This window comes from Talpa occidentalis, unplaced genomic scaffold (assembly GCF_014898055.3).
Source record: "Talpa occidentalis isolate TD23 unplaced genomic scaffold, MPIMG_talOcc4v2.1 talOcc4.11, whole genome shotgun sequence".
NCBI classification, from domain to species: domain Eukaryota; kingdom Metazoa; phylum Chordata; class Mammalia; order Eulipotyphla; family Talpidae; genus Talpa; species Talpa occidentalis.
The window spans coordinates 44268295-44295920 of record NW_023601104.1 but is presented as its reverse complement, the minus strand read 5'-3'; the positions used below and the strand labels follow the sequence as shown (position 1 = coordinate 44295920).

The following is a 27626-nucleotide window of genomic DNA, read 5'->3' as shown; positions in this document are numbered from 1 at the left end:
GCACACACACACACACACACACACGTTTTTGCTGTTATTCCCACTTTGCTTAAATATGGAGTATCATCCCAATTTTTTAAAAGATTTTTACCTTATTTACAAACTATCACCAATACAACTGGTGATAGTTTATTATTTAATTTATGGTGCTTTTATCCATTAACTGGCTTGGGGATCTTGGTGATAGGCATTCTTATCTTTATATTAGGTGAAATGATAAATGTGACAAATCTCAAGATCCATTGAATTTCAAACAATATTGATGCCGGGAATTGTAATGTATAATTACTTATATACAATTATATTTGTTATCCAATTAGAAATTATCTGTATCTGTATTTTCATAAAAAGGACAAAGTAAAATATAGCCAAGTATTTCTCAGTTTTAGGAAATAAGAAATAGTTTTTATTTAGGTTAGTTTACCTACTTCCCAACTGTTACAGTAATTCAAACATATTGTGTACCTTCAAAATTAGTAAAAATGATTATATTTTTCACTTAATTTAAGGTGATTATTACTGTATTCTGGAAGTTTGATATTAGAAAGAACAGAATCCATTTTTCTAAATTTATGAGCATATTGGGAAAACCAAACTCTGGGGAGAATTTTTAGAAAGCATCTGGCATATATAGTTACCAGTTGTGAAATAGGAACATTGATGATTAAAAATATAATTTTCCAAAATATACCATTTGAAGTATGCTTTATAAAATATTTGCTACCCTGTTTTTATATTTTCCTTTTAAATGATGCCTAATTTTCAGTTGTGATATTGTATAGGACTTTAATTTTAACCTATTAATTTCTGTCTAATTTTCTTGTGCTTCTCTCTGAAATTCTTACTCCACATATTCCTCCTGTGCTGAAGGTTATGATAGATTAAAGATGTCTAAAAATAAACCAAATCTTTAGTTCCTCATTTCCATTCTGCCTCCCAACCACTATCACCTTACTTAGGGCTTTCCCATATCAACCTTGTGACCCGGGGTCAGAAAAATAACAGTCCCCTCCTTTGACTTTAATATCCTACTATTTATTTCTAGATTCAAATATATTGTTTTCAAGGTGTGTCTTGAATCAGTTTTCTTAATTCTGTATCCATTGAACAAAAAAAGCCTAGCTCATTACTTTAACTTGTCAACATTTGTGTAGTAGTTTTTTGTTTTGTTTTATATTGCATTTTCCTTGAGGGTGGGAACAATTTATTATTTGCCTTTGTGCTTTCCATAGAGAATATTCTTAGGAAACCCCTTCTAAGTTCTTGTAATTAATTGTGTGGTTGTTGAATGCTGTTATTTATGTATTAAAAATATTAAACAGGTGGCTAAAACACATATAAGTGCCACATTTAAATTAAGCACACGTTATTCCATTTTGATGATTGTCCTGTTAATGTTAAACCACCAATAAAGTATCTTAAATGAATTCTGCATAATAATGTCTTAAGAGCATTTGACTTAGTATTAATTATGGAAAGACAAATTCTCCTGCAATATACTAGTATATGTGCTGGTTTGTAAGCTCTTGATAGAAATTTATTATACACTGAATTCAGTCTTTTCCCTTTTAATCCCATTTTTAAAGTAAGGTACATTGCCATTTTGAGACAATAATTTTAGCAGAAGTCATCTAATTGATTAGTTATCTTTTTATATTTTTATGTACCTCTTTTAGAGATATATAACACAGATGGGAAGTTATCTTCTTTTGAAATGTTACCAGAGTCTTCCACCCAAGTCCTGTCCCACTGTGGATCTGATTTAAACTAGTAAAAGGGTGTAGTGGCCTACTAAGAGTAACTGTCTTGCAGGCTATTTTAGCACTTCCTGTGGTAGCATTTTATTGATGGCTTATTTTTCCCCTTTACCTCCTCTCATTTTTTCTGAAGACAATTAGCGGTTTCTGAAAATTTTCATTGCCATTTCAAATCATACTGAATTTGAATATCTGCTTATTCTGTTTTTGACAGTGTTTTTAAAATTATGTGAATAAATGTTTAAATGTTTCATAGAAAGTTTGTTATATATGACCTATTAAATGTGTTCTGTTAAAAAATACTATGTTTAGTCTGTAATTTTGAGTATTTTTATTTGTATATACCTTTTTTCTATCCTCTCATTCATTCTTTTAGTATGTATGTTCATGTATCTAGCATCTGTCTATACACATGCACACATGTATACATAAGAGCCCTAAACTTTATAAATTCACTTTCTTATATTCTGATGTCTTTATTCTTTGGTAATGATAAATTTTCATGTCAGATTAATTTTATTGTGGCTTATTTAAAAATAAAATCTGAAGCATATATATATATATATTATCTGCCTTCTAGATTTGTCTATATATTAATGTTGGTGTATGTTGCTGTTATACCCTATATCTTTTATCTATTCATGGCTTCTGTGTTACTTAGTATAGTATATAATTAACATTCTGTTATTTGTATATTATTCTGTTATTTTTACGTTCATTCATTAATTCAGTAAATGTTCATTAGCAATACTATGTGCTAGTGCTGTTTTGCATGCTGGAAATATAGAGTCTCAGTCCTTGTGGAGCTTATGGTCTTATAAGTGAAAAGGGAGACATAAAACATAACACTAAATAAATGTGTATTTTAAATAGGCATAAATACGGTGATGGAAATAGGCACTTGTGAGAAAAAGTGTTGAGGAATATATTTTAGCTAGACTATCAAGAGGTAACTCTTCAAAATAGGTGTGTCAGCTTTAAATGATTAGAAGGAAGAAAATCACATTCCAGGCATTAGAATTTTCAGGAACAAAGTTCTTTGGTTCAGAATGAGTTTTTCATCTTTGAAGAATAAAAAGAAATGCTGTGTGTTGAATATTCTTGAGAGAGCGTGTATCAGGAAGTGAGTTCTTTGAAGTATTATAATGGCCAGATATTGTAGGCCATAATAAGGAATTAAACTCTTTTAGAGTTACAACATGAAGACATTAGATGCTTGGGTGTTGTGAAGATTAGCAGTGAGGAAGTCACTTCTTCCTTGAGCATTGTATGGAAGGTAAACAAGAGAAAGAGGTGAGGGGCTGAAGAGGTAATTTTTAGGAAGTTATTGAAGTAGTCTCAAATTATGGTGTCCTGATGTAGATTTTTTAGTAGTAGAAATAATGAAAGGTAGGGATGTTTTGGAGGAACATCCAAACATTAACTATTTTTTGAAGATATAATTTGGTGTACATATATACTTATCCATAGTGAAAGTGTACCAAAATTTGTTTAAATTCCTCCTCTATTTGTAATTATTGTTTTTTCCTTATTTTTTCTGGTATACATAACATTAATCTCTGTCATTTTCTCATCTCATTGTCATTTTATATAAATAATTACATGGCTAGCCAATTGAAAGGGTAGAAAATTTTATCTTGCTATTTTAATTTGCTTATCTTTGATTATTGGCTATACTGGAATTTTAATGTGCATATTAACTGGTTGTATTTTTTTCATCTGCAAGTTATTTCTAATCTTGTTTATTTTGGAATGTTGATATTTCCTTATTTATTTGAAGGGCCATATTTACTTCCTGTGATGATCTAAAAATTCCATTGTTATTTGATTTTGATGTAATTTTATTATATCTTATGTCAGTCTCTCCCTGTTACACTCTTCAGAAAGACATAAGACATTTCAGTCACTTCTCAAACAAGCCAGACTTTCTTTGTTTTGCCTCTTGGCCTTTACACTTGTGATTCTCCCCTTTCTGGATCCCTTTTCCTCCATTCTTGACATGATTGACTGTCTCATAGTTCATGTTTCAGCTCATATATCACCTGCTTATAGTAGCTATTTTCACTTCCTATCATAATAACCCTTTTCACTTCTTGCATATTCTATCACATTACTGCCTCTGTTTTGTTTATGTTATTTCCCCAGTCTTTTATGGTCTTTCATGGCACTTACACTATCTGCAATTATTTACTCTTGCTTATGTATTGTCATTTCCAATGTGAATGAATGAACCATGAGAGTAAGAATCCATTCAGAGTTATTTACTTCTTTGTCCCCCGAAGATGGAATATTATTGGACGTATGGTAGGTATGAATATATATTGTGAATTGGGTGATATAAGGATTTTAACTGTTTGTCCCATTTACTTTTTTTTCTCTTTTGTCAGTTGTCTTCATCTGTGTTGTATTGTGTATATGAAGAATTTTTATCGTCATGGAGTCAAATCAGTGAAACTATTTTCTCTAGTACTTTTTCGTCACTTTTAGATGGAACATAAAAACTTTCCCATCTTGAGATCTTCTATTTTCCTGTATTCTTATTACACTGTTTATGAATATAAAGTTACCATTTATTTTCATAAGTTGCGGAATATTTTGAAAATAAAAATAGCACTTGTAAATGTATTTCTATGTTTTCTCCTAGTCTTATACATTTATTTATGAAATAGAAATCATGGCACATATGGCTTTGTAGTATTTTTCTTTTTTAGCTTATAAATATCATACTATGTACATATTTAGATGAGATATACTTTATTCTTCACAAGCAGAATGCCCCATTTTAGGCATTTGTTTTATATATTTAATTAATCACTAATTGGATATTGCTTCAGTCTTTCTAAATATAAATAATGGCACATATTGTGCTTTAAAGCTTTGTGCTCATTTATGATTTTTCTATTATGGTAAATTCTGTAACAGAATAATGGATTTCCTGGGTCATATGAACATGTGCAACATCTTAATATATTTTATTAATTTCCAAAAATCTAAATGAAATTACATTTGTAAAAATGTTTGCATGTGTCTTGTTTCTCATCAAATTTTCCAATTCTTTATAATTTTCTTTTAAAGTCTTGACCCCTTCCTCAGTCCTCTGCCAACTTTCCTCCCTTCAAACTTTATATAAAATATGGTGTTTTTCACATGCAAAGTTAAGATTTTTATGTAGTGAAATTTATCATCCTTTCCCTTCATATCTTTGCTTGAACTTATTCTGAGGTTACACATACGCTCACTTAGTTTGATCTAATTTTTAATGTTCTCTCATTTATATAGAATTAATTTGAGATATTGGGAGGTTAAGTTCTTACTGTATTTTCTCAAAGTGATCATTATTATGTCAGACATATCACTTTTGAGTATTCATATCTGTTATTTTCACTCTGTATTTTTATATACGCTAGGTTTTTTGGGAAGAAGGCTATTTTTTTCTGGTCCATTGTTACATTAATTCTTGTTTTACTTATTCTTTGTATTGTGGAATATTTTTAAGTTATCTACTAGGCTAGTAATTCTTTGACACTAGTGTTCTTTCTTTTTTTTTTTAAAGACTTATTTATGCACAAGGCTGGGGTACAGGTCAGAGGTGCAAGGAGTGAGAAGATTCAGAGAGACAGAGTGGGGAACAGAACAGGCAGACTGACTGAAATACATTGCTGAGGGAAGCAGCGGCCAAGTCAGGAGAGATTTGCTGTACCTGTTCTTTATTTTAAAAACTATTCTGGTATATCCTTAGGTGTCTTTTTCATTGTGAACTTAGAGTTATTTACTGAGAATCCTTTCCAGTAAGTATTCCCATTCCTGTTTTTACCTTTAGTGAATTTGTGTTAAAGCTATTAACTTGCTTATGCAAGATATCCTTATAATATCTAGGATTTCATATATGAACTGAGATTTTTTTTCTATCTGCCTCAGTAATATTTATTTATATGGATATCTAACATATTTTATTTAAGATTATTCCTTTCATTCTTCTAAAGCTTTTTTTCATTTCTACATTTAACTGATTGTTATAGTCTTACGGATTTTCTATGGCACTGTAGTAACTACCACAGTTTTTATATAATAAAACAACACAAAATTATTCTCTTACAGTTCTGGAGACCAGTTCAGTTTTACTGGATTAAGGTTAAGGTGTTGACAGGGCTCATTTCTTTCAGAGATGTAAAGGCAGATCCCTTTTCTTGCTTCTTGTAGTTTCTGGAGGTACCTAGTAGGACTATTTATTTGTTTCACACATACTCTGAATAAAAATTTTTTGTGAGGTATATGTGTTAAGAATCTTTTCTCCCATATTATAGCTTGCCTTTCATGTACTTATTTGTGTACTCCAAGAGTAGAAAATTTTAACAAAGTTCAATTTATATATTTTTTCTTTTTGTATCTTAAGAATTTTTTTCCAAATGTTTTTCTCCTATGTTAGTTTCTAGAAGTTTTGTAGTTTAATCTTTATGATTATCTCTATGATTCTTTTTTGAGTTAATTGTTGACTATATTATGAAAACAAATTTGATGAATAATGTATATAATAAGAGAAGCCTGAAAGAGGTACCCTCACACACCTGAAGGGTGTTGAATATAGAAAACGGAGTAGACAGATTTTTCTCATGAGGTAAAAGATAAGCTAGGTATTGTTTGTGTAAGAGATTCTATTCCAGCTTCTCTCCATATGCATACATAAAATGAAAAGATACGTTCTAAACTAATGACTCCCCTGTTAGTAGTGTTATTTAGTAGAGATTGCTAACATTCTGTTGCCAGTGAATTTGGCATACCTTATCACAGTACTTATCACATACCAAATTTTCAGCAAATGTTGTTTTTATTGATAGCATTGTTATTACAATATCCAGATTATTGCCATCAGGAAGTTTAGAGAAGATGATATTTACATTTGGATTCTGTTATTTACTGAAATATATTGGTCATACTTTTATGCTAGTTTTTTTTTTCCCCTGCCCTCAGCCCCAGTAGAAAACTTAATTGTGTAATGGATACCAACATATAAATAATTACAAGCAATCTTTTAAAAATCCTTTTAATCCTTTCTTAAATTACCTGGATATTTTGTGAATACTTCTTTGGAAAAGTTCAAACAATACAGATGTAGAATAACAGTGAAAGTGCCTATTTATCTTCTCCAGTCTTCTCCTAGACGAAACTACTAGAGATTTGATATAATTTGTTCTGATTATTGTGTGTGTGTACACATATGCATACACACTATTATATTCATATATATATGTATAGCAATTTGTAGGGTTTTTTATATGTAAGCCTAAAATAAAAATATTATACTTGTCTTAAGAGCTTGCCTGATAATCTTTTCCATGTCAGTCATTTTTACTGTGGCATAATATTTAATTGAATGATCATACCATAGTTTATCTTTCTTTCAAATGTGCAGCAGGTATACAAAGGCAAGACCAATAACTGAATGACAATCAGCTGATAAAGGTAAAATGAACCTTTTATATTCAGCCCTTTCACTACTTAAATTACAACAACCAAAAATGCTACATCCATTTATATGTGGTCCTCATGCCACGTACTGTAAGGACAGCATGAAAACAAAATTCACTAGGTGATTGCAGAATGAGTTATGGAGTAACCCATTACTGAGGAGCCAATTCCAAACTGCACCTAATATTTTTATAGTCTGCAGCTATACCTTAAGGGGCTGAGATATAACAAGAAACCTCATAATTCATCAGAACCTGGGAGGCTAATGGTAACTGTCTTATAATAGCTACCCTGAGATGTAGAGAGGTGAGTTCATAGAAGCTTCTCACAAACTTCCCATTCTCTCAAATTCCAGCAGCATCAGAAAACATTCTGCCAAGACACAGCTGAACTGTATTTAAAGCCACAGTCTGTGTGGCCTATCAGTATACATTCACAATTGCCAGAGGGTTATGATGGAGCTATTCTCCTATAGCTCCAACGCCTGACCTTTTATATCTAGATAACAAATCTTAAGGGCATAATCACTTCAACAGATATTCTATTTAGTTGTCTTTATACAGGTTTAGAGCAAACATGACTCCCTATAGGGTGATCAGAAGCAGTTGGGGAATAGACTTCAGTCAGTCTCCTCATCCAGAGCCAAGTCAGTTAAATATGTTATTAATCCAATTACAGTAAGAAGTATTGGCAAACACATATATTCCATTTTGACTGGCCAGCAGGAAGACCAGGACAGTGATTTTTCATCATTACACACCTGAGGAAGTTTAGCATAAACAGCTATAATTTGAAAACATGCAGAATAGTTTGTCTTCCCTTAAATAGCAGTGGGGATCACAAGGTACCAACAATAGGGTTAGGCTTAAGAGAACAATATTAATGTCCAGAATGTTAATCTTACTCAGCTGTCTGCTCACTCCTGAATTTAGTGGTTTAGGAGGTTTCTGAATTCATTGATAAGATTATTAGGTGGTCAGTAGTCAAGTTGAAATTAATGATTGTCGTCTGGGTTATGTTTGCCAGATACTCTGTGGATGAGAGCTGAGAGAGATTGTTTCCTCTCTCTACCCCACGCCTAGTGGCGTCTAAGGTATTCTTTTTTTCAGTCATGTGATTCAGTTTCTGCTACTTGTTCAATCTTTTCAACAATCATGTCACCCCTTTTCTATATGTCTTATCTGCAACATATGGTCTGGACTCAGTTAACCTTAACTGGAAAGGTATATAATACATCAATACTCAGTAGTAGTCCCAAGAGGAGGAAAGGGGACCTATGTAGTCTGCTTTGCAGAATTAGATAGGTCTGTACCCTTGGCTAAGTGCCTTAGAAACACATTACCACACTTCCTTGGCCTCATGTGCTGGAGTCACTGGGCTTTGTTTTTTGGGTCCTATCCTGAATTGTAGATCTTTTACCATACTGTGAACAGTGCTATATCTGGGTGGCTGTGGCCCATACCTGGACAATGCAGGTCTGATAAACATCTGTTGATGTTCAACCTCAAAGGTTCTCTTCACACCTCCATAGGAAATCCACATAGCTTATAAACAGGAAGTATGTGTTTTGTACAGCCCGTAGCCATAATACTAATCCTATATATACTTGGGTATGATTTTGTAATCACCCCACTGCCAGGTCTCAGATTCTTTGATAATATAACTAACTTTGGGAAGTGTTTTCCAGCAGTAAGTACCATGGCACATGATTTCATTCAATGAGCAGAATTCCTTTTCCATGCACAGTTTTAAATAATTTTCTTTAGAGCTGCACAATTGCATTGGCCCAATACACCCTGTTGGATTTTAACATGCTTGATTTATCTTTGAACTATATCTAGGCATCAGGAATCTTAAAGGACTGACTCCCCCGAGATGTTCAAGTGTCTGGTATAGACTCTGTATCTAGGATACCTACATTTTGGCAGTGACTAGTTACTTTTTCACCTGATATAGCACTGATTTTCCTTACTAACACAGAATCTATAGTCTATCATGCATCCAAGGGAGTGCATTATCTTAAAAGTTAATTTGCCCATAAATTATTTTATATATCTTGAAGGCAGTAGGTATTACTGACAAACAATAAAAGTAGCTTTTAGTTCTTTCCCCTAGATTTTAAATTGAGGACAAACTTTAAATATATCATTTGTACTACCCAATATTAATGTTGATTTTAGATATAATGTACCTGATTACAAAAGAATATAATAGCAACTCCTTATATGGTTCATTTGTTAATTAAGTAGATAGGTTTTTTATTATTAAGAATGTAACAAATTTAAGTAATAAAAAACTTTTTTTTCATTTCTTTAAAAATTTTATAAATACTGCTACTATTTTTAAGTAAATATTTGTGTTTTGGTCTAGTTTTGTAGTTATCTCAATTTAAAAACTATGCCAAGAATATTTTATATTCATCATGTCTTTGGAAAAGACATGAAGTATTTGTGCAGGTTTCTAAGCAACATTAGTTTTGAAATGTAAGAAGAATGACTGCATATGAAAGCCAGTGATCCAAATTTGTTATCCTTTTGGAATTCAGTAATTGATGAAAAACAGAAAACTGTTAGTCATCAATAAACCCCACCCAATTTGCATAGTTAAAAATATATTCTCATATTTAATATTTCTTAAATAAATTTGAGTTTTTTTACTGAGCATATTTGGGTTGACTTTTCAACATTGTTAAGAGTTTAATCTCTTCATTACCTAGCTAATGTTGAGTTCCATTGAATCCATAATAAATTAAACAGTAAGAATTTCTTTAAAATTGAAATTTGTACTGGGAAAACAAACAATACAAAAAGAAATTAAGAATTATATAATATTTCCATTATATAATATGGTGTAAACTAAGATTATCAGGTTAAAAAAATATTGCCTTATGATTTAAACTTCCCTAGTAACGCTTTCATTTTAGAATCTCAAGTTAAACAATGTTTATTATTGTAAATACAGTTCTACCATTAGTACTGCTATACTCAATAAATCCTGTGTTACCATCAGAAAACAAATACATAGAAATTTTCTTTATAGAGAAAAAAGGTAGAGGCAAAAATTCTGAAAAAAAGTTAGGCAGAATGAAATGTTGAATGACTTATAAAAAGGAACATACTACATGACCTCAAAATAGGGAGCTTTAGTTCACTTGAATATTAGAGGTTGCCTAGTGCATGTTAGTCCAGTAATAAAAATATAAAATTACTGAAATGGAAGCCCACAGAACTATATTTTTAAACAAAAAATCTAATTGTTTTAAATATTTGTTCCCATAAATCTGTTTTGATGTCTACGAGATACATAATTTTATGAATTATATATCATACTTTGATCCTAAGTAATTGTTGATCAGCTATGATTGTTACATATATATATAAATAGTTACATATATCTTTACATATACTGATAAACGTAAATCATAAGGGTGGTGTGAGAGGATGGAGAAAATGTGGAGTTATTAAAAGCAGGAATGATACTTTGATCAGAGAATGTGATTTCATTTTCTAATAAGTTCACCAATAAGTTCACAAATATGTAACTGTCATATGAAGTGCGTCATAGTCTTTTAATATAAATGTGACTAGAATGAAATATTTTCACAAATATGGTCCTTTCCTGAATTGTGTTTGTTTTTTTCCTTCATTGTAAATATAATAATTAGGTATTTGGGTTTGAAAATGAAGGCAAAAGTTTGCTTTTAATGGGAAGTGCAAGAAAAGTTAGCAAAGTTAATATGTTGACTCTAGAAAGAAGCTTTTGTAAGAATTGGCCACATCTGTTTTATTGTTTGCAACTGAGCTAGCCAACAAAAAAGTTGGCTGGTAATAAAAATAGAATAATAGTTAATGTAAAACAGACAGATGTTTTTCTCATTACACAGCATTGGACAGATGTATTTTTGTAAAAGGGTTGAAATTTTTAACAAAGTCAAGCTGGTCTTAGTCCTTAGAATTTGAATGTACTACTTTGAAATCAAGCATGTGTTAACTCATGTAAATATTTTATCTTTCCCAATACATATGAAATTATTTTTTGTTGTCATTTCTGCATTGTACTTTCATATGTGAGACTAATTACAAATTACTTACATTTTGAGTGGTAATAATCCTGGTAAAAATAATTACTAATGTACTGCTCAGGTTGTGTTCTATAATGTAAAATATCCATACATTTCTTTGTTTTACATTTTTTAAAATACTCCCTCTAATTTCACATTTCTGCCTTCTTCTATGCAATGATGACTCATGTCATTTTTGGTTGTCTTGGTTCTACCACATGTACAAAATCAAGTTGAAAACATTTTCACTTCATTGACTTCTTGACATTTTACATGGCAAGAAAGGTGTTTCAAACACACCTTGAGAATTTATTGGATAATCTGGAATATTCTTTATTATTATTCCAGAAGATGATTTTTGATTAGTGGGTCACATTGGTTGCTTTAGGAAGTTGATTGAAGGTCCTTTGCATCTTTGTATGATTTACAGGTCTAAAATATGTGATGCCATTTTAATATTGAGTGGAATTAGTCTTACTAATATTATGAAATGAAATCTTAGAATCACATGCCCATTGGGTAATTTTTATGATGGACTATTTTGGCCCTTTGAACTCATAATACAACTCATTTGATGACCCAACAAATACAGGAGAGGGTCTTCGTGGGGTGTGGCTTATAATCACTATTGGGCAGTAGTCTCATTTTCCAAAGATATTTGATCCTGCAAGCATGAGATACACAAAGAGACCACTTTCCACCATGTTCTGCCCAATCTGTGATCACTAGATTTTATAAAGCCTCCTCGGCATTTTCTGAGATATCTGTTACATCTGTACGTTGAATACAGGGGTTGGTATAATTTGGTCTTTAAACCATATTTCATCCACTCCCTAATTTTGCCCAGCCTTCAATCTTAGAATGGTTTAAAAGTCTTAAGTATTTTTTAAGAAACATTTTAAAAGAGGTATTTCAGTGAACTTGAACATTAAATCAAATTTCAATATTTTAAATAAAAAATTATTAGAACTCTACTGTGTTTTACACCAAAATGGCTATTGAGTATTTGCAATGGACATCACAATATGGTACCCTCACCCTTCACTGCTTCTCAGTGTACTTCAAATCATGGTGACATTGTAATAAATTGGCAGTATTGGCTTACCACAATATTTTACTTATTTATTACAAATGCATATTCATTGTGTGAAAACAGGATGAGAAACATAAACTTTGAATGTAGTACTTTTAAAACACATTGTGAAATATGGATTATTTTGTTATTAATTATTATGCAATAACACAATAGCTCTGCTAAAATAATAAATGTCAACATTACCAAATTATGCACTTATTGCAAAATTCCCAACACATAAGAAAGCAGTGGCCAAAAATTTTTTTAAATGCACATCTTGTTCACAAAAATTAAAAATGAAATGAGACTGCAAGCATGGTGGTTTACTGAGTAGCTAATTTGTTAGCCAAACAAGGAATGCATTTCCCAATGCATTAAATTAGTGAATAAATTAGTATGTATCCAGAGAAAGTAAATATTATTCAAGGAGTTAATGCTAGTTGTTTATTCCAGGAATTAATGTGATTAAGGAATGAACTTCTATTAATTGTATATGTGAAACAACTACAAGAAAGAATTTTTCAAAGAAGTTAAATACAAACTAGTTCAGAACAAATTGAAGTAGAATCTGCTGAGTTAGTTACAACAGGTGGTGGCAAAAATATGTATGGAACAGAAAGTCTTAGTTGCAGAAATATACAAAACTTATACAGATGTAAGGTGTTGACAACCCTTAGTTATTCATTATATTAATAGGTGCAAAACTTAACCTGCAGTAATTTCTACAACTAAATTTTTGAGTCACACATACATACTTTCATTCTGTCAACAATTAAAACAAGAAATGAGATCTCCAGTCCCGAATTTGCAGATATATTTTCCAAGTTCAAACTATAATTCCAACAGTTTTTAGTCATAACTTGATGCAGTGCAAAGATATCCATTTTTCAAAATCTATTTAACTGTGCTATTAAATTTCTACCTAATATTCAGCTGACAGTGGTTAATTTGTAATATAATGACATGCTAAAAGCAAATTTTAAAAAGAAAATTCATTAGAGTAATATAAATGCCTCAAAAGTAATGACTATACCCCCAAATTTCATGTGCTTTTTATATCAACATTTGACAGTGCCTTATCTGTGAAAAGTCACTTCACTTCCAAAAAAAAAAAAAATGTAAAATCTAATTCTGGATTGACATCAGCCAATGAACACTTACCAAGAACTTGATAAGCATACTGACTTTAAAACCTAAATAAGAAAACTTTCATTTTCCTCCCAAAAGAATTTCATTCTTTCATTAGTGGGCTCTCTATGTTGTTCTTCACTACTGATGTTGCTGCTGCTGTTAATTGTAGTTGTAGTTTGAATTTTGTTGGCACAGAATTGTAGAAATTCATTTTCACTCTTGTAAAAGACATATATATATATATATATATAATATACTTTATTTTACCTTTTGGCCCACTAAGTCTAAACAAATTGCTTTCTAACCGTTCGCAAAATACTTTGCCAACCCCTGCTGAAACTTGTCTACTGCACTGACTAGGTTGTTTTGATAAATACTTCCATACTTTATCTTTGGTTATTTATCTTTTGTCCACAGTGTTTTAAGGCAAACAATATGTAAACTCAACAATTGGAACCTAGTTCTACTGCTAGGAATTTAGAATGCTTGTCTTTTTTTCTTTACATATTTTCCAACTCGTGATTTAAAATACCCATCTTAAACTATTTCAAAAGGGCATTGATTTCAAATCCTCTTATTTGGAAAATTAGTATTCTTGACTACTTCCTCAGAATTACTTTGGGACCAAACTTTGCTTCAGTCTATTTTTTGGTATGCATAAAATTCACCAAATCTAATATTAGACTTTGGGGTTCAGATAACTGACATTAACATTGTTAGAACATGTTTGAAAATCTCATTCCAGGGAATTGTAAGTTGTACACTATGGAATTATATGGTGTTTGAACTGAAAATATCAATAGACATAAGCAGAGAGCCTTTCATTGTTCAGATAAAATTTGTGACTTGTTCCTGGTTCTGTAGCAAATTATTTAAAGAATAAGAATTAAATTCAAATCATACAAGTCTCATTCCATTAAATACAATCAATCCTTATTATTCATAGATTTCATATTTGAAAATTTGCCGAAATGCTAAATCTATTTGGAACCTCAAGATCAGTACTCACAGAGCTTTGAGTATCATTTGCAGACTTGCAGGGAGTCACAAAAAAATTGGGTCACCTGGCATACATGTTTTCAGCTTGGTTCAAAGTAGATGATGCTTTCTTTTCCTGTTGCTTCAGCGCTTCTACTCTAAACAAAGTTACTTTCAGCAGTTTAGTGCCATCATTTTCACTTTTTTTTTCTTTTACTTTTGTTGACTTCCCTGTTTAAAATAGCCCCCAACCATAGTGCTGGCGTTCTTTTTAAATTTTCTAGTGTTCCAAGTACAAGAAATCACATCGTGCTTTACAGAGAAAAATGTGTGTTAGATAATCTGTATTCAGGTGTGAGTTCTGTGAATCAACACTGTTAATGAATCAACACTACATATCGAATAAGATGTCCTTAGACAGAAACACATATAATACGGAGTTACATATTGAAGATTGATGGAAATGTAACCAGAAATCCAAATTTGTATTTGCCTTAGGAATTCTTGTTCATGTTTGCTAATTCAGTATTTGTAGGGACTAGTATAGATCACAACTACAGCAAATATGGATCACAAGTACAGCAAATATTGAGAATGTACTGCATATGTATATCAAGAGAAATTATATCCATTCATCAATTCATGCACTACTTACTATAATTTTCTTCTTTCCAAGGTCAAACTGATGGGATGCATATATATGAAGAAAAACATTTCCCCTTCTGTTACTTGTTTTTTTAGTATATTTTCCTGCAAATTATCTGATACTTAGGAGTTAATATAACTTTTGGGTTTCCTAATAAGAGGATGGATTTTCTAATATTGGCTGTGATTTTACCAATACATCTCTTTATTCACAAGGAATCCAGAAAAAGGGAAATTGAGTCATGCAATCTTTTACCATTACTGCAAAAGCAACTCAGAGTACACTACAGGAAGACACTTTATTTTATCATTTCAGGAATGACGTGATTCCTATGCATCCTTCAATTATTCGATCTTGTTTTTCCTCATTTCTTTCCATCTAAAAACATATATATCAATCCAAAGTCCTCTGTCTGAATTCCAAAACCTTTTTTAAACTGGCCCTGTTCCATCTATCTTTAAATATGTACTATTCTCTAATGCATATCATTTTCTACTACCATGATGACTGTCTTACTTTATTCTTACTCATCCTGTATATACATCTGCTTTAGCTCATGCTATCTATAATATCTTTCATATTCTAGCTCAGAGTTTAATTTATAAATTGTATCATTGCTTCATTTGTAGACATAACTCAAATTCTTAACTGTTTTTTAAGGCATTGACGGTATCTTTTACCTTTTTAAAAATACTGCATTTTGTAGCTACATTGGATGAAACACAATGTTCTAAACATATTTAGAAATATTTTTACAGGAAAAGGCTTGAATAAGTTATTTGAGTTAATAATTAATTTAATATCTTCTATGGGGAAATGTTTTCTTGAAAGGTTGCCCCTTTAACAGTGAGGAAACTTAGGAACATGGACACCTTATGTAATCAAACTTGTAGTGGGACCACTACATAAGCATGGTTTACATGGTTGAGGTTGATTTAGTGAATATAGAACCTGCAGATAAGAAAATAAAATATAAAACAACCCAAGTTAAGTGGACCTCTGCGGTTCAAACATATGTTCTTCAAGGATCAACTTGTATAGCTTATCTTTTACAAAATTTTGGTAGAAATAATTTGTTTGCATATAGGAATTTCTTTCCATAGACAACCCTATAGAGCCATAGAATGTTAGAATTTGAACAAATGTGAAAAAGTGTACAATTTAATGCTCACACTTTAAAAATGAGAAAACCAGTATTCCTTATTTCTAATTACAATTTATACATTTGAAACAAGAAATATAGTGAATTTTCAAATAATTTGTTATATCATGAAAGTAGTAAAAGATGTTATTAATAAAAGAGAGCTGTGTAAAATAAATTAACATCTATGGTCTAACTTATAAAATGGCGATTTCTTTCTTTTAAAATATTTTCACCTTAATTGTTAGTTATTTATTACTATACTTATTTATAGAAAATCTGGACAACATTAAAAAAACTATATAAAAGAAAAATCCCCCAAAATCTAAACACAAATGCTGGTAAAGTTTTAATTGTTTTTTCTTAATCAGACATTAACAATTATAAACAATAAACTATATAAACTATTAACAGTTATGATTCTGAAAGGAAATTGAATTCTTTTCATTCACATAATATGCATAATATCCTGTCAAACATCTTCAAAAATCTTCACCTATTGAAGATTAATGTTGTTTGAGTATTCTTTGTTCAGGATATTGTTTAAATGTTTATGAACTGCATCACCCTTACATACTTGCATTTCTGTACATTTCTTTTTATAGATTCTTAAAAAGATTAGGGTACTAGATAATATGAAAACTTTAAATCTGAAACTTGTATTGCCAAATTACTTTCTAAAAAGGTAAGCCTTTAACTCTTCAATAAGTCTAGAATGTAGTATGTTTTGTGGTATCAGCTATAAAACCACCTTTTTCTGTTTAAAATAACTTGGCCAATTTCATTTTTGCAGGAATAAGTTGAGTTACTATATGTTTGTAATACCTTGTCACACATACAATTCTTCATTTTCTAGCGTTGTTTCAGATCTTACTTCTGGTGATCTATTTTGTTGCTCGCGATGATGGTAGATAAATACCTAATGTTCTGATTATTCTAGATTTAGACTTGGTAGAGTAATGTATATTACCATCTGTGTGTCCTCTTTCAAAAATATAAAATTATTTCTAATTTCCAAATGAGTATTAAAAGCACCTTTTCAATTTCTACAATCAACTCTTAAGAGGCATTTATTTAAAATTTCTAGATTTCGCATAATTGGGAATGAATTCAGTCTTTCCATTAAGAATAACAATGAAATGTTATAGCTTATCTTTCTCTATCGATTTTATATTTTATTTTTTGACTAAATTGTTGCTTTAGAAAGTTATTCTTGAGAAAGGTATGATTTCTACCTGAGTCTCACTTATTTTTAAATTTTAGTTTCAGTTAATACTCCTGGATTTGAACATTAGGTATCTAAATTTCAAAACATTTAAACTATATTTTACAGTTAAAATTTGGAGTTGTACTTATTTAATTTTTGTCATAAAAACATTCAATTAAATCATTTTTTTCATTTCAGAAAACATTAATGTTTCTTAATATTTATCATTTATGATGTTATTTAGAAAATTATAGGAGTATTAAGATTTTGTTAATGTCCATACTTACTTATATGAATAGTACATACTTTTAAAAGTTGTTCTGTTCATTACAATTAAAGCCCTCTACTGAGTGAAAAAAAAAATTCAGTGCTTTGTAAGCTGTGTTAAGGAGTCTGGATTTTGTTTTAAGTGTGAGAAGACTTCAACAAGAAAAATCATATGGTCTTCATTTTTCCAAACATAATTAAAAGACTAATGCAGCCAGATTGCCTACATTGCCATATAGCCAGACACTGTGGTATTGAAATTAGGTTAGACAATTAGACCAATGAAACAGCTTTTCAATAAAAAGAAAAAGCTTTTCAATAAGAGACCAGGTACAAATTCAAAGAGTTCACTTATGATTGAGGAGATTCTGTAGCGCAGTTGTGAACATAATCTGGGCAAATTGAGTAGCCAGATGGTAAAATAGATGCATCTTGGTGTCTTGATTTGTTGAAAATTAATCACAGATAGATTGCAGTTATAAATCTCAGTGCTGCGAAAATAAAGGTTTTAGAGAAAAATGTAAGAGAGCATTGTGATGACCTTCAAGTAGACAAATATTACTAATGCAGGATGCAAGTTCTAACAATAAAGGAAAAATATGATAAATTGGGGCCATTACTAAAATTAAGAATCTCTGTTTATTAATAGACACCATTAACAGAGCAAATGGACCAACCACAAATGGAAACCTATATTTGAGTGCATGTATCTGATGAGGGCTTATATTCAGAATATCACTGAATGCTTTCAAATCAATAAGGAAAAGCTATAACCAATAAAAAAATTCATCAGACAATTGCATGAATTTCACAAAAGAGAATATCTGATGCCAACTAGTACCAAAAAATATTGCAAGATAGCACACACATTACTTATCAGGAAAATGTAAACAAAAACCATAATTTATACCACTATATCCACTAGAATGGCTGCAGTGAAAAAGACTGACAATACTATGTCTTGGCAAGAATGTAGATTAACTCTCCTAGACCCCTGGAAGAGTTGTACAACACATGGAAAAATCACTTGGGAGCATCTCATAACACTGAGCATACATTTATCATGTGACTTAACAATTCTGTTCTTAAGACTTATGAACATAAATGTGTACCTATATTCTCCAAAAAAACATACAAGGATGTTTGTAGGAGCACTATTAACAGTAGCTCCCAAATATAAATTTTACAAATGCTCATCAACAATAGAATATGAAAACATATTGTTCTACTCTCATACAGTGGCATACTACGTAACAATGAGTTAACTACAAACTCAACAGTGGTACTGACTTTTATCAATATAATTTGAGACAAAGAGCCCAGACATAAAAGAGTGAATGGTATATGTTTCCATTTAAATATAACTCAAGTCAAGCAAAACTAATCTCTGATAGTAGAAGTTAGAATAGTGACTAGTGTTGGGGAGAGGAGATAGTGCAGGAATGGGGCAAAGAAGGGACTTCTTTTTCATGCTTCGTTTGTTGATGTGGGTGCTTGTTAGATGAATGTTTTTGAAAATTTAGGGTATATAATTATGATTTTTCATTTTTTTTTTGTACACATATACATCAAGATTTTTTTTTTTTTTTTTTTTTTTTTTGGTGAGACCCTCGCTGGCAGCCGGGGAACAAACTGGCGCTGCAGAGGCGGTGGGCAGTCTCGCAGCCCAGCGCTCAACCATGGCGCCACCAGGGGAGGCCCACATCAGTAAATTTTTAAAATAGAAAATGATTAATAGAAATTTATGAATGTAAGAAGGGAAATGTATAGTTTGGAAAAGCATGTCAAGACAAACCCATAATCTGGTTTTCTTCACAGACACAGTATTTAAATAATTGTCATGGAAAAGTAATTAACAGTTTAGTCAATACTTGTTTTTCTTTGACCATTTATACTTTATTGTATTTTTGATAGAAAAAGGATATACGGCAGCAACTATCCTGCCAGCCTGTGACTATGCAGGTGTTTCTCTTCACCAACCTTCTGCCTTTGAAAAATAGCAGAGGCAGCTCTCCACCCATTGCTGCCCACTTGTGACTATGTAGGCTTTTCTTTTAACAAAATGTCCCTTGCAAGGAGAACTCTTTCTGCTTACTTATGTAGGTGCAAGCATCCTTTTCTTCCCTTTTTATAGTAAACCTGCCCTTTTGAATATAAAAAGAAAAAGGATATGTGTCTAAAATCTCTTATTTTTGTAAAAATGTCCATTTGCCACAATAGGAGTATAAATATATAGTTATAACTTCATAAAGATTAGTAACATAAAAACTTGCATTCCAAACTTTGAGCCCAGTCATTTGTTAGATAATTTATTTGAATCCTATGATCACTGTTTGGTGAATAAATTATGAATAATAATTGAGTGTATACTTTGTCTTGGCAAATTAATACTGATCATAAGAAAATCAAGTTTTATGTTGTACACTTATCAATGTGAGTAACATAAGTATACAGAAATACTCTGTGTAATGTGTTTCAGGAATTTTTTTAAGAAGTACCACCTGATGACAGCAATATACTTTTCCTTTAAATAAACATTAGCTTAGAGCAATCATAATGCACAAATCCAGTAATCACACTATAGTCTAGGTAAAATGGAAGCCTGTGAACCAGCCACTTTCAAAAGTATCAATCCAAAAGACATGAGAATAAAGTAAGAAACTCTTCAAATTATTTTCAGCACTTTAAGATAACCCATAATGTCTATTTTTTTTTCTTTTTTGGCCATGTTTGGAATACTATTTAGACATTTGTGGAGACATTAGAAAGAAGACTATATAGAAGGGGGAATGTTATTACATGTAAAGAGAAAAATTAGAAGCATGAAAATATAACATGAAATGGTAGAATAATTAGGATAGAATGATAGAGAAAATAAAAGAAATAGTGTCAGGATATGGTTTGCTTTTGAAGATATAGGCAATATATAAATAGGTGATGCATAACTAAGGAAAAAATAGAATTTATATACTCTTGTACCAATGTACATTTATTCTTAATTAATAGAATATGTTTTTATTTTCAGCAAAAGCCTGTTTGAAATACTTGATATAACCTTGTTGAAAAAGAAGAAATTAAATCATGACAATTTTTTTGGTATAAGGCCATACTAATGTAAAATCTGTTGGTATATTTCTGTAGAAACTTTGTTTTTGATTTGATACTCTTTCAAAAAGAAAGGCAAGGTATTTATCTTTACTTATGTCTATTGTCATAAAATTGTATACATTCCTTTAGATAGAATGAATCTTAAATATTAACTGTTTATGAATGCATGTCTTATTTTCAAACATTTTAACTTTATATATATATATTTTTTTAAAGATTTACTTTATTTATTTATGCATACAAGAACTAGTCCTGAGGTGTGGGGAGAGGGGAATGCAACAATTTACCAGAGACAGTGGGGAGCAGAGCAGGCAGATCTACTGAAATACACTGCTGAGGGGAGCAGCAGGCAAGACGGGAGAGGTCTGCTGCACCATGTTGATTAGTTACCTGGCCTGGTATTGAACTCATGGGCAGTGGCTGGCAATAGTTTGATAGCACTGAGACTTTAACAAACCCTGTGATAATACATGTTCACCATAACATATAGGTCAATTTTCAACATGTATATTATGCATGTAAAGTATAGTTAGTGGAATTTATGTGTGATGTTTTTATTTTTTATACTGATAAAATGCACATAATCCAAGGCTCAGATCTATGTCTTACTGTCTGTATTTAAACTGATTATCTAAATTGTTAGCTCTATGCTAATGGATATAATTTGGTTATGTATTTGTTGTTTAACAATCCCAATTCTATGAATTTTCAAATTTAAAATTACTTTAGATTTTTAATATTGATTTATAACTTTAAAATTTTATTTTCTATTTAATATGTTAATAAATTGCTAGTATATTTCAACTAAAGGAATGCAATATCATACTTTTAGGTAATGAATATTAGCTCTTCCTAATGATTTACTGCTTGCAAAGGCTATAATATTATTGCAAATGCCTCTATTAAATATAATTTATATATTATGTACGTTCAAATAGTTGTCTTTGAAGTGATTAGGTATAAGACTGGTGAATTTGTAGTTTCTTATAATGATAGTGTCATTTCTGAGTCTTAGATAATGCTTGATTGTGAACTTTTTACAATCTGATAAATACAAGTATTTATCAGTATTTTTAACTAACTTGTAATTAAGATTTGAAGAAGGAAATTTAAAATTTTAACACATTTTAAACGATATAGTGCTTTTCTTCCACTGTGTTGTTTTATTTCATAAGTAGCATTTTGTGTTCATTCATTGTTTGGAAGCACTGACATTTTCTGCTGGACTTATTGCCATTTACACTTACTGTTTCTATGACAACATGTTTTCTCATGCATGCTTCAGATGATTTTTAAAAATCATTTTACTTATTTTAATTATATGTTAATAATTTTTAAAAAGTATTGCCAATTGGTTAATAAAGCGTGTCCTGCTTTGTTTCAAAGAATTAATTGTATCACCAATTATAGCCTTAAAGACATTTTTGTACTATTTTATTTTTAGAAAATCACTCTTTGTGTAATTTTTCAAATAAGATCCTTAAATCAAATCCTTAAATTGAATGTCCTTCGTTAGACTTTACCAGAAGTAACTTGAACCTATTTTACTATTTTTTTAAAATATAAAAATACAATTTCCTCCTGACTATATGCCACATGACTACCTAAGAGCATTATAAGGTCATTTTTTATTAATTGTTAAAATATAGAAGGCAAAGTGTAACAAAACACTATATAAAGGTCCTAATGCCTTTTATTTGTTTTACAGATGGAAAACTTTAGGCCAATCCATAATGTTTGGTCTTTGTATATATTTTTCTAGGTTTGAAATCTGTACACCTTATTAGCTAGTATACATTACCTTACACATTATAAATATATTTTATACACTTGAGAATTTGTTTTTGTGACAGTGGTCAGGAAAAAGAAAGTATAAAATGTTTTATATTTAATGTGTGATAATTATATTTAAAAATTAATTGGCTACCTTTTGCAAAGTATGTATTTAAAAATGGTATATTGATACTTCTTTAAATAAAATATACTTAGAAGAACTACATGCACATTTTGCTTAATATTATGACTTGTCTGGAAAAGTAAAATCACAATTTGAAGGACTTTGCACTTACAAATTAATTTATTATTGTGTGAGATTCGTTGCATACACATTGTTCCTCTTTATAATATTTAAAGCCTTTAACATGTATTATAGTTTGGCAATACAATTTTGACTGCTGTATTATATGTAATTAATACATAACTTATTGTTAAGTTATGCTGTTTATTTTCACTTCCAGAAACATTATCAGCTATTTCCTTTATAAATAAATATATCATCTACATAAATATTATAATACTTTTATGTCAAGGTATACCAGTTGCCTATATTTATTTTGCTTACCTGATAGTGGTTATGTGAATGAGTATGTTGCAAGCAAAATTTGCATTGCTGTATGCAACTTTATCATAACTTCTCAACAAAATTACTCATGTGCAGTTGGAATAATCAATTGTTGAATCATATATTTAACTTTATTTAGGATGTCAGTATAAATGATACCTTGGTTCACAGCCATCAGTGAATTTAAGAAAATATCACAAAAATGAGGACTCTTAGAACTTGTCCTAATAACTGCATTATTTTATAAGTTATGTGCAAAATATTTGATTTTATCTTTTTTATTTTAGTTTTCCATTTATATCAAAAATTAGGCATGTTTTACTTTGTAGCTTTACATTTTCCTTGTCACCCTTTTATTTAATGTGCCATTTATCTTTTCATAATCCTCTAAAGCAAAGGATCCTAATCTTTACTTGGTCTGTGAAAAATTACATCTTTTTTTTTGTGTTAACCTCTATCTGAAATTTAGAATTGCTGTCAAATATGAATATACTGTGGATCATAATACTATTAGTGGTGTGTAAGATATTGCTATCAATAGAAATCACATATATTTAAAATATAATTTTGAAGTAATAATTTTAAAAATGAGTGCAATTGTTTCTTAGTTAAACAATAGTGTACAAGCATTCCTTTAACTTTACATCCTCAACACTTTTTACTGGTGTTTTTGATAGGGGTCATTCTAACAGGTGTGAGTTGGTATTGTGGTTTTTATTTACATTTTCCTCATGAAAAGTGATGATGAACATTTTTTCATGTGCCCGTTGACCTTATGTATATATTCCTTGTAGAAGTGTCTATTTAGCTCTTCTGCCCATTTTTTTGATTGGATTCTTTGTTTTCTTTTTGTTTTGTTGTACAGATTCTTTGTAGGTCTTAGATATTGGCCCTTTGACAGATGTTTGGCGTGCAAATATTTCCACCCATTCAGGAGGGTGCTTTTCTGTTTTAGTGATAGTTTTTTTATATTGTGCAGAAGCTTTTTAGTTTAATATAGTTCCAATTATTTATATTCTCTCTTGAATCTGCAGACATCATGAAGCCTTTGTTGTGGTGTCTTTTGCTTATGATTTCTTGTATGTATTTTATGGTTTTAGGTCTTATATCCAAGTCTTCATTTTGATTTAATTTCTGTGTGTGGTGTGGAGATTATTATTTTTAATCCATACTTTTAAAATTCTTTAAGATAAAAACAATTTAAAACTGTTGGTTCCCACTGTATTTGATTCAGAAATGCAGGATCCCACCTCTTCAGGTGTTGTTACCACACTACACCCACCATCATGGCATCCATAATCCTCTACCATAGTCCATTGTGCCCCCTCACCTCTTCCCTTTCCACCTTCCCTTGCCTTCTATAGTAGCTTCAGTTTAAATACTATCTAGTCCCTATATTTTTCTTTTGCCATGCATGTTGTGGTTTTTTAAAAGCCACTATAATTTTTTTGAGGTAACAGTTACTTTGCTTTTATCAGTTATTTCATTTAATTTGTAGCTTTTCTTGGCATATGTCTTTTCATATTATTAACTAAGAGCCATTAAAAGTTTCCTTATTTCCAGGAAATAACATTTGGAAACAGTGGGATAATCTTGTCTTTTATTGCTTCTTTACCATCTTATTCTGAAAATAGTAACCTATACTTCTGAGGGAAGCTAACTAGATTGTAAGTAGATTATGAGTAATTTGAGAGTAGAAGCAGTTATGTGCTTATATTTCTTTGATGTAGTTCTTAGAAGGAAGTAAATAAAATAACAATTTGTGTCTCAACCATGACACCAAAGTAGTAAAGTAGTAAATTTATTTTCTTAACTCTCTTTCAGTGAATGCTCCTAGACCTCCCTATTCTGACTGCTTTATTCTTTTCCCCCATTTTCTTCCCAGTCTTTTATTTGTTTGTATTTCTTACAGACCTTTGGATTTTGTTCTCTTAATAAAAACCTCTATATAGAGTAATAAATTCCATTGACTTTTACCTGGATTCCCAATTTACCTATTAGCAATCTGATGCCTCCCATGTATTTATGCAGATAAACAGTAATTATTCCTTTCTCCTGCGCAAATATTTTTTTCATTGTCTGCCACTAAATGCAATCTCTCTGCCTACTACGCTCTTAAAATACATCTACGAGTATCAAAACTTACTCATATTTTAAGGCCTAGCTTAATTTCATGACATATCCTGTGTGGATCCTTTCTTGAGATGCAAACTTTATAAAATTATTTCAAGATAAAGAAAGACTTCTGTTTATTTCATCTTAGCACCTAGCACAATGCTTTAGCCATATTAGACATTCTGTAAATATATTTTTTTAAGCATCTGAAAGATGAGAGGTGGGAGAAGGAAGGATGGATTTTCCTTATAGAATTGTTAAAGATGTAGCTGTTTGATGTATGTTACTTAAATAGAATTTATAGACCCCCACTTTAAATTATATCATTATTCTTTGCTAATATTCATTCTAATTCTAACAATGTCCACTTTAGTGAACACTAAGTTCAGTTCATCCTATGATATGTGGATTAACTTTGCTAATATAGACATTTTTTGTATCTTTAAACAATATACTTCGATAGCTTTTGCGCTTTCATTTTAAAAGTAAAATTACGTTCTTAAAATTCATCTGAGTCATTCCATTCATTTGTTAAAAAACTCATTTCTTAGGAATAAAAGTCTTAACTTTTATTTGTGATTTTTTTTAAAGATTTATTTATTTTTATACAAGAGCGGGTATACAGGCCAGAGGCATGGGAGTGTGAGAGGATTCACCAGAGATAGAGTGGGGAACAGAAAAGGCAGATGGACCTAAATACACTGCTGAGGGGAGCAGTGGGCGAGATAGGAAAGGTCTGCCATGCCATGTGGGAATCTTTCTGGCTGGCAGGGAATAGAAGCTGTGCTGCAGAGGCTATGGACAGCTTCACAGCGCTGCGCTCAAACTAAACTAAGCTTAAACAAAAGTTTAAGCTTTTGTTTCTTTTGAATTTTTTTTATTGTATAGTTCTATATAGATAATTTTTAGTCACTAACTGCCTAATCTATTGTTGCCTTATCATTTTTATCATCTCAGATTTTCTATCACACTGAATAAGCTTGAATGTGCATAATATTATGTGCAATGTGACGTATGCTTAAGTGTATATAATAAAAACAGATAAAATGGGAATAAATGGCTTTTATGTGTGTTTATAAGTTGTATGTGTAAAAAAATTTTTAGGTTGAATCTTGTAGGTTAATCATACCCAAGTAAAATATAATATTCTATTCTTTGATCAGATCAACAGTTATCAATCCTAACTATAAATCTTTTCACGTTATCATGAATATTTATGAAAACTGGTAACTTTGAGTCAAGTTCCATTTATTTCTTTGTAAAGCCACTGCCATCAGTAAATTTTCACTCTGACTTTCAAGGAAGAATGAACTATTATTTAAGATAGTTAGGAAAGTTATATAAAAGCCCTTACTGATATTTTCATTTTATGCTCAATTAAAAGAATAAAGGAATGTTATTTTTAGAAAGAAATTAATAAAATGATTCCATACTCATCTTTGTGAAACCAATGACTATCTTGCATTCAGTGCCATATTAGCTATTAATTAACTAATTGGTTTTCAAATTAATATGAACAAGAGCTATTACTTTGTTGTAAGAAATAGAAAATATTAGAGATTACTTAATTTGTCTAAGCTTTTGTTTCTTTCCTCTATTTCATGTAACCATTGTTATGCTAAAGACTTGGTCTTATTTAACAGTTTTATTTCTTTCAAAAGAGCTTCACAGATGTTTCATGTGATTTTTTTTAAAAGATTTATTTATTTTTATATAAGATCAGATGTATAGGCCAGAGGCATGGGAGTGTGAGAGGATTCACCAGAGATAGAGTGGGAAACAGAACAGTCAGAGGGACCAAAATACACTGCTGAGGGGAGCAGCAGGCGAGATAGGAAAAGTCTGCCATGCCATGTGGGAATCTTTCTGGCCTGCAGGGAATAGAAGCTGTGCTGCAGAGGCTGTGGACAGCTTCACAGCACTGCACTCAACCAGCTGCGCCACCGGGGAGGCCCTCATGTGATATTTTTAAAGTACACTTTTAGTTGATAGATCCTAGTTTTGACAGTAATCTGTTTTATCAAGGTAGTAAAATGTATTCCATTGAGGCCTTCAACCCAGTGAAGTAGGTGTGCCCTTTATCTGATTTCTTAAGGTTTGGAAATTGTGCTAAATTCTTGTTTATTTTAACATAAAACAAATGTACTTATGGTAAAGCTATATTAAGGAATTTCAAATCCTTGATACTATTCACTTGCAAATAGCACCCATTACATTCTTCAGTTTAGAAAATGTGAACTGCTAGTTCTGAGATTCACCACAACATTAACTTAGAACTCTTAAGACATCAAATTTATAATATATGCAAGTAAGTTCTTTTCAACATGTCAAGCA

At 30.8% G+C, this 27626-nt stretch overlaps 1 protein-coding gene across 3 annotated transcripts in view; it reads left to right on the top strand.

Moving 5' to 3' along the window:
• The window catches only part of NOVA1 (NOVA alternative splicing regulator 1), a 149805-nt gene that overhangs the window by 51984 nt on the left and 70195 nt on the right, over positions 1–27626 (top strand). The window contains exon 1 of one of the 3 annotated variants that reach the window (XM_054689564.1): positions 7208–7217. The exons of the other annotated variants lie outside the window; for them this stretch is intronic. The gene's annotated coding sequence lies outside the window, so the exon portion shown is untranslated. Of the gene's footprint in view, positions 1–7207; positions 7218–27626 lie in introns of those variants that run through there. 3 annotated transcript variants of the gene reach the window in all.